Below are 6,001 nucleotides of genomic sequence, written 5' to 3'. Positions count from 1 at the left end.
TTCAAGAGGAATCTCAGAGAGAGAGAGAGAGAGAGAGAGAGAGAGAGAGAGAGCTAGGGCCCTCTCTCTCTCTCTCTCTCACTTGCACTATCAAGACATGCCTTTAGACATGGAGTGCCAAGAAGCATGGACACTTGGAAACAATCACATGGAACACCAAAGTAGAACTCAACACAATGCCTCAAAGAGTGTGAGCTACATTCCATTATGGGGTATTTATACAAGTGGAGAGCTTCTCTCTCTACATGTAGGAATTATAGGACTTTCTCTCTCTACATGTGGAACTTGCATGCATAGAAGTTGCATGTAGGAGGTGCATGTTGCATGTAGGAACCGCATGTAGGACTTGCATGTAGAAACTACATGTAGGAATCACATGTAGAACTTGTATGCATAGAGAGAGAACGAGAGCTTGAGAGAGATGGTGGGGGGGGTAGGGGGTCTTTATATAGTTGATGTCTAACAAAAAGCGTTCAATGAGTATTTAATGCAAGAATCGCTTTAAGGGTGAAGATGCCATTTTTTGTTATTTGTTTATCGTCAAATATTTTAAAAAACAGCTTTACCCCCCACCTCCACCCCAAAAAACAAAAAAAGCTTTTAAAGACCCCCCCAAAATGAGCATCTTGGCTCTTGGCATAGCAATCGCAATTATGTAACAATTAGAAAGTGGAGGTGATTCGTGTGAAAGGCAAGCAAGCCTATAGAAAAACATGAAGACTAGTAAAAATTATATAGAACTTTTGCCAAACAGTAAAATAGCCATAACTTTTGCATAGCAATTCCAATTTCCAAACTTTTTGAAGGAAAATCGACGGCATCACTAGATCTATGCACTAATTTGTTATTTTTATTAAAAAAATTTGCCATTTGTCCTTTTTTTCGCCAACTTCACCATTTTTTTTGAGATTTTTTTTAAAAACTAAAATTTTTATTTTTTTAAAAAACCTATTTTTTAATTTAAAAAACAAGCTTTTGAAAAAACAAAAAAAAAACATGCTTTTGGGAAAAGCTACCCCCCCCATGATAGTCACTTTGTGAGTGAGCTATCAAGGTACCTCTCTCTCTCTCTCTCTCTCACACACACACACACACACACTCCCATCTCTCTCTCTCTCTCTCTCTCTCTCTCACACACACACACACACACACACACACTCCCATCTCTCTCTCTCTCTCTCTCTCTCTCTCTCACTCACTCACTCACTCACACACACACACAAACACACGCACACTCTCCCATCTCTCTCTCTCTCTCTCTCTCTCTCTCTACGATGTTACAAAACTATCTATCTCTCTCTCTCTCTCTCTCTCTCTCTCTCTCTCTCTCTCTCACACACACACACACACACACACACATCTCTCTCTCTCTCTCTCTCTCTCTCTCTCACACACACACACACACACACACACATCTCTCTCTCTCTCTCTCTCTCTCTCTCTCTCTCTCTCTCTCTCTCACACACACACACACACACACACACACACATCTCTCTCTCTCTCTCTCTCTCTCTCTCTCTCTCTCTCTCTCACACACACACACACACACACACACACACACTCACACTCCCATCTCTCTCTCTCTCTCTCTCTCTCTCTCTCTCTCTCTCTCTCTCAAACACACACACACACACACACACACACTCTCTCTCTCTCTCTCTGCCTTAGAAAGGCCTCTATCTTTCCCCCCCTATCTTTCTCCGTGCCTCAAAAAGGCCTCTATCTTTCCCCCCTATCTTTCCCTCCCCTATCTTTCTGTTTTTTGTCTTGTAATGAGGGTTTTTGTGCCATGAATGTAGGTCTTACAAAGCCTAACTTTGTACCGTATCCTCAATCTGCATCCTAGCAAGAATGACATCACCCGTATTCAAGCGAGATGACATCACCATCTTGTATGATGACAAATATGATCTCGTGGCTTAGGCGCGCATCCGTCAGACACATGAGTTGGAAGGCATTCGATCTGGCGACGTTGGTGTCATCATTTTGTGCATGTATGATAAGGCGCCATTGAAAGGAAGCCTCTTGCGAGACAATCGTGCGAGAGTGCATTGAGGACCAGCTACAATCATTCACTATGAGTAGTTCGGTCTCTTGAAGGTCTATAATCTCAAGGCACGGAGTGAGAATTAATGTTTGGGCTAAATTAAAACATATCCCTCTGCCCCCAATCCCCTTGTGTCAATTTCTCCCAATGCCCACTATCCGCCAGATCATATCCCGCACCTAAGAGATGCAGAAAACATTCTTCTCAAGTGGGTACTTGCCGGGTTTGGGTGTCTTCATTGTGTCCACCGCCACACCAAAGATGCAAAAGAGAGATGTGGACGAGGATGTGAAAAGGGAGTGGAATGTGCACTGGCTCCGGAAGCACAAAGAATTTGAGGAAGAAATTAGGAAAATAGAGTGGGCATTCTTGTCCAATTCCTTATTTTACATTTGGGATGGGAACCATCACCACACAGGGTGGATAACCGACATAAGGACATGTAAGTATTGTAGTCCATTGATTTGGGTGATTCAACATTAGTAGCCACATTTCATTTGTTTTCAACTCATGATTTCTTTTTTTTCTTTTGAGTGCCAGCTTTTCCTAATGACGAGCGCCGACATATACGCGTCCAATGCCATTTAATGGAGGTGCCCTCGGAAGATGAAGGAGAGTTGCTGTCTACATTATCAAGGACGAACATGTGAGTTCAATGATTCCTGATGAATACATTGTGTCTTTAGCTGCCTCACCCTCACTGAAGTATCGTTTAATATGTTGCTTTCGACTGTCGGCTAGCACAGAAGGGGGTTGTGTGGCAATCCACCGAAGATTGTCAAATGAGTAGAAATAGTGGCTGGATGCCCATAGGAAGAAGGCAGCTAACGAAAGTGCATTGGTACAAAAACCCTCTTCCAGTCATCGCACAGGTGATGTGGAACGTAAGGATCAATAATGGGACACTTTTCCCTTTCCTTCTCTAGTTTTCGTAATATGTTTAATGACAAGGCAACGAATGCATGTGCAGGACACGTATGACAAACACTTGCATCCAATCATGCACAGCCACAGCGAGTTGTCGAATGCTGACTTTCGAAAGAAATGGAATGAAGCGTACTATAGTGTGAATGACAAGCTCTTGAAGCGTACACATTGAATCCTGAAGTTGGCTGACCTTGCACTAGGGGCAAGATGGTACAAGTAACTAAATTGTGGGGATTACATGTGGAATGATAACGATTAGATGGCAAGCTTGTGTACGAAGTGATTGTTATTGAAACCACTTTCAGTTTGCACGACTGTCACCACTCTGGACTGGGGATGTGAAGCCCTTGGGGGCGATCAACGAGGAGAGACTCTATAGCCTCGCAATGTCGAGGTTGATCGAGGACGATAAAGTAAGGTCTATGGAAGCTCTGGCAAGTGATGACAAGGGGATGCGTGTCATGATGGGCATTCCTGAGCTTATGCTTTAGCACACCCTAAACCCACGATGAATAGGCTGCTTTGCTTTTGAATCGTGTTGTCATTTCTCAATTGATGATCACTTGTTTTGGGTACTTTTATGCAGATGGAAGTGTGGTTTTCAAGACCTGGCTGAGACGAGACACATTGTGGTCCAAAATGCATGAAGCTGGACTCCACATTTTACGGTGCTGGAGAAATTTCTACTCAATTAAGTGCGACGAGAATAAGTTCTTCAGACACATGCAGGAAACCAAGTGCAAACATAGGGAGTGCCACTTCATGCACGTTCACAAAAATTTCACACCCCGTACTACCTTGACAGCCCAGGAAAGTGCAAAGCTCGTAAGCTAGAGGCATGTGTATCAGTATGCTTTCATGACATGTTTTTTTGTGAGATGTATTTGTGTTTCATAGTGGAGAGACTTACCTAGCGGGCTTGACCTTTTGGTTATGCCAGTTTCATGTCTGCAAAAGTGGCGAACTAGGCCGTGAGCCATTTGTTGAGTGAGTGCTAGGATTGGGCCATGATAAATGATCCGAAAGCACAATGTATGAGGAGTTCGAGTTGGATCAAAAGTGGCCCGAGGAAGAGTACAAGAAGTGCCCGCTATTCTTGGATTACCTTGAAAGGGAGCACCCATGAGAGGAGAAAGAAATGTACATGACATACAACAAACTAAGGGAGCCCAAAGAAACACAAAAGCCTGAGAGAGAGAGAGAGAGAGAGAGAGAGAGAGAGAGAGAGAGAGAGAGAGAGAGAGAGAGAGGTGTCACAAGTCGAATAGGTGGAACAAATTGTGGTGGTTGTAAAAAAAAACTCGCTTCAAAACTCGCTCGAAAAACTCGCTTCTTGCCCATCCCTTGATCTTTGGAACTTGCATTTATCAGTAAGGATGCAATTGTTTGACATTTGGACCCTCTAAAATCAAATGCCATTTGAATGACTTTACCAACCCGGTTAGTAAGGCCCCAAAAGTATATCAATAAATTAGCGACGATGAAGTTCTAGTCAATTACTTGGGACCATCCACATAGAAGATTAGCATTGATTTGGGCTGATCGTAGTACTAGAGTGGACCAAGAGTTAGATATAAGATTAGCTTTGATTCATGGACTTGGGATGACCTTAGTATTAGTATGGATTTGGGATGACCTTAGTACTACAAGGGACTAAGGAAATATACAAGATTCATTCTCAATGTGGGGGGGGACATAAAGAGTGCACCAAGAGATAGATCGGAAGATTAGCTTTGATTCATGGACTTGGGATGTCCTGAGCACTAGCATGGATTTGGGATGACCAAGTGGACCAAAAGATAGTAGAGGATTAGGCACTTGTTCCAATAGATCAAAGAAAAAGACAAATGACAAACTTTTTATGCTGCTTTTGAAGAACTCATATATGTGCTTTTGAAGAATCCATATATGCACTCTCTTTTTGGCCTGCCTTTAGGTAGCCTTAGTGAAGGTTCAACTTTGAGATGCCAAAAATAATTTTTAGCATTTTCAAGATGTGGTTATTTTGCAAATTCTGTGATTGGTTGGTGCATTGACTTTAGAGCATCTCTTTCAAATTTGGGTGTGCTTTTTTGGAAGTGCATTCCCCCTCTCTCCTCTTCCATTTCTCTCTCTCTCTCACTTTGGGCAGGCACGTTGAATACTATTCATCCCTTTGCAAAGAGTTGGGAGGAGGCTAATCACCTTTTTCTCCCTCCCCCCCTCTCTCTCTTCTCCGTCTTCTCTTTCTCTCTTCTTCTTCTTCTCTCTCTCTTGGAAGGCCACATGAATGAAATTCATCTTGTTTCTTCATGCCTTTAAATGATAGAAGCTATAGGGGCACTAAGCACGTGAGGTATTATCCTTGTGGGCCCATTTGGTGATGAAAGTACTAAAGGGAAGAAAGTGTGTAGTGAGTGGTGATGGGCATGTCAAGCATTAGAGGTCTGTGTTTGCATGTGACAAACTCTTTGATAAGAAGAAGAGGCTTTTGACTAGTAAGAGAGAGAAGAGGGCTCAAGGCCCCAAGTTCCCAACCTTGTTTTTGTGGTGGATGTCCTTTGATGTTTGTCTCTAGGGGCAGAGTGGGAGCCATGACTAAAGCCTCTACTCTTCTTTACCGTCGTAAAGGTCCACGGCCGATGGAGATTTAATCTTGGCCGCCCAATATGGTCCCATTTTTATAGAGGGAAACTTGCTCCCCAACGTCAACAGACCACATTCCACTGAACTAGCCTGCCCACGATTAGATTTAATCAGCATTATCAACGCCCATGATTCAAATTTCACCAAGCTTAATTATTGCATCCCTCTTCTGGGGAATGGGCGGTAGTTGGCCATTTTGAGTGGGAAAGTGCCGAGAGTACACCTTCGACTGTGTGGCGGGGTCCAAGGAGGCACTCTTGTGGAAACTAAATAGGAAGAAGAGATGTATGTGACAAACTAATGCATTAGATAGGGGAGAGGGAGAGAGAAAGAGGCAGTAAGAGAGAGAGAGAGAGAGAGAGAAAGGCACAAGTTCCCAGGGAGGCAGGACCAAAGCCTTGC

This window comes from Dipteris shenzhenensis, chromosome 16, assembly GCF_047967505.1.
Source record: "Dipteris shenzhenensis isolate YYH24624 ecotype China chromosome 16, Dip_SZ_1.0, whole genome shotgun sequence".
Taxonomy (NCBI): domain Eukaryota; kingdom Viridiplantae; phylum Streptophyta; class Polypodiopsida; order Gleicheniales; family Dipteridaceae; genus Dipteris; species Dipteris shenzhenensis.
Note: the sequence above shows the minus strand (reverse complement) of the source record.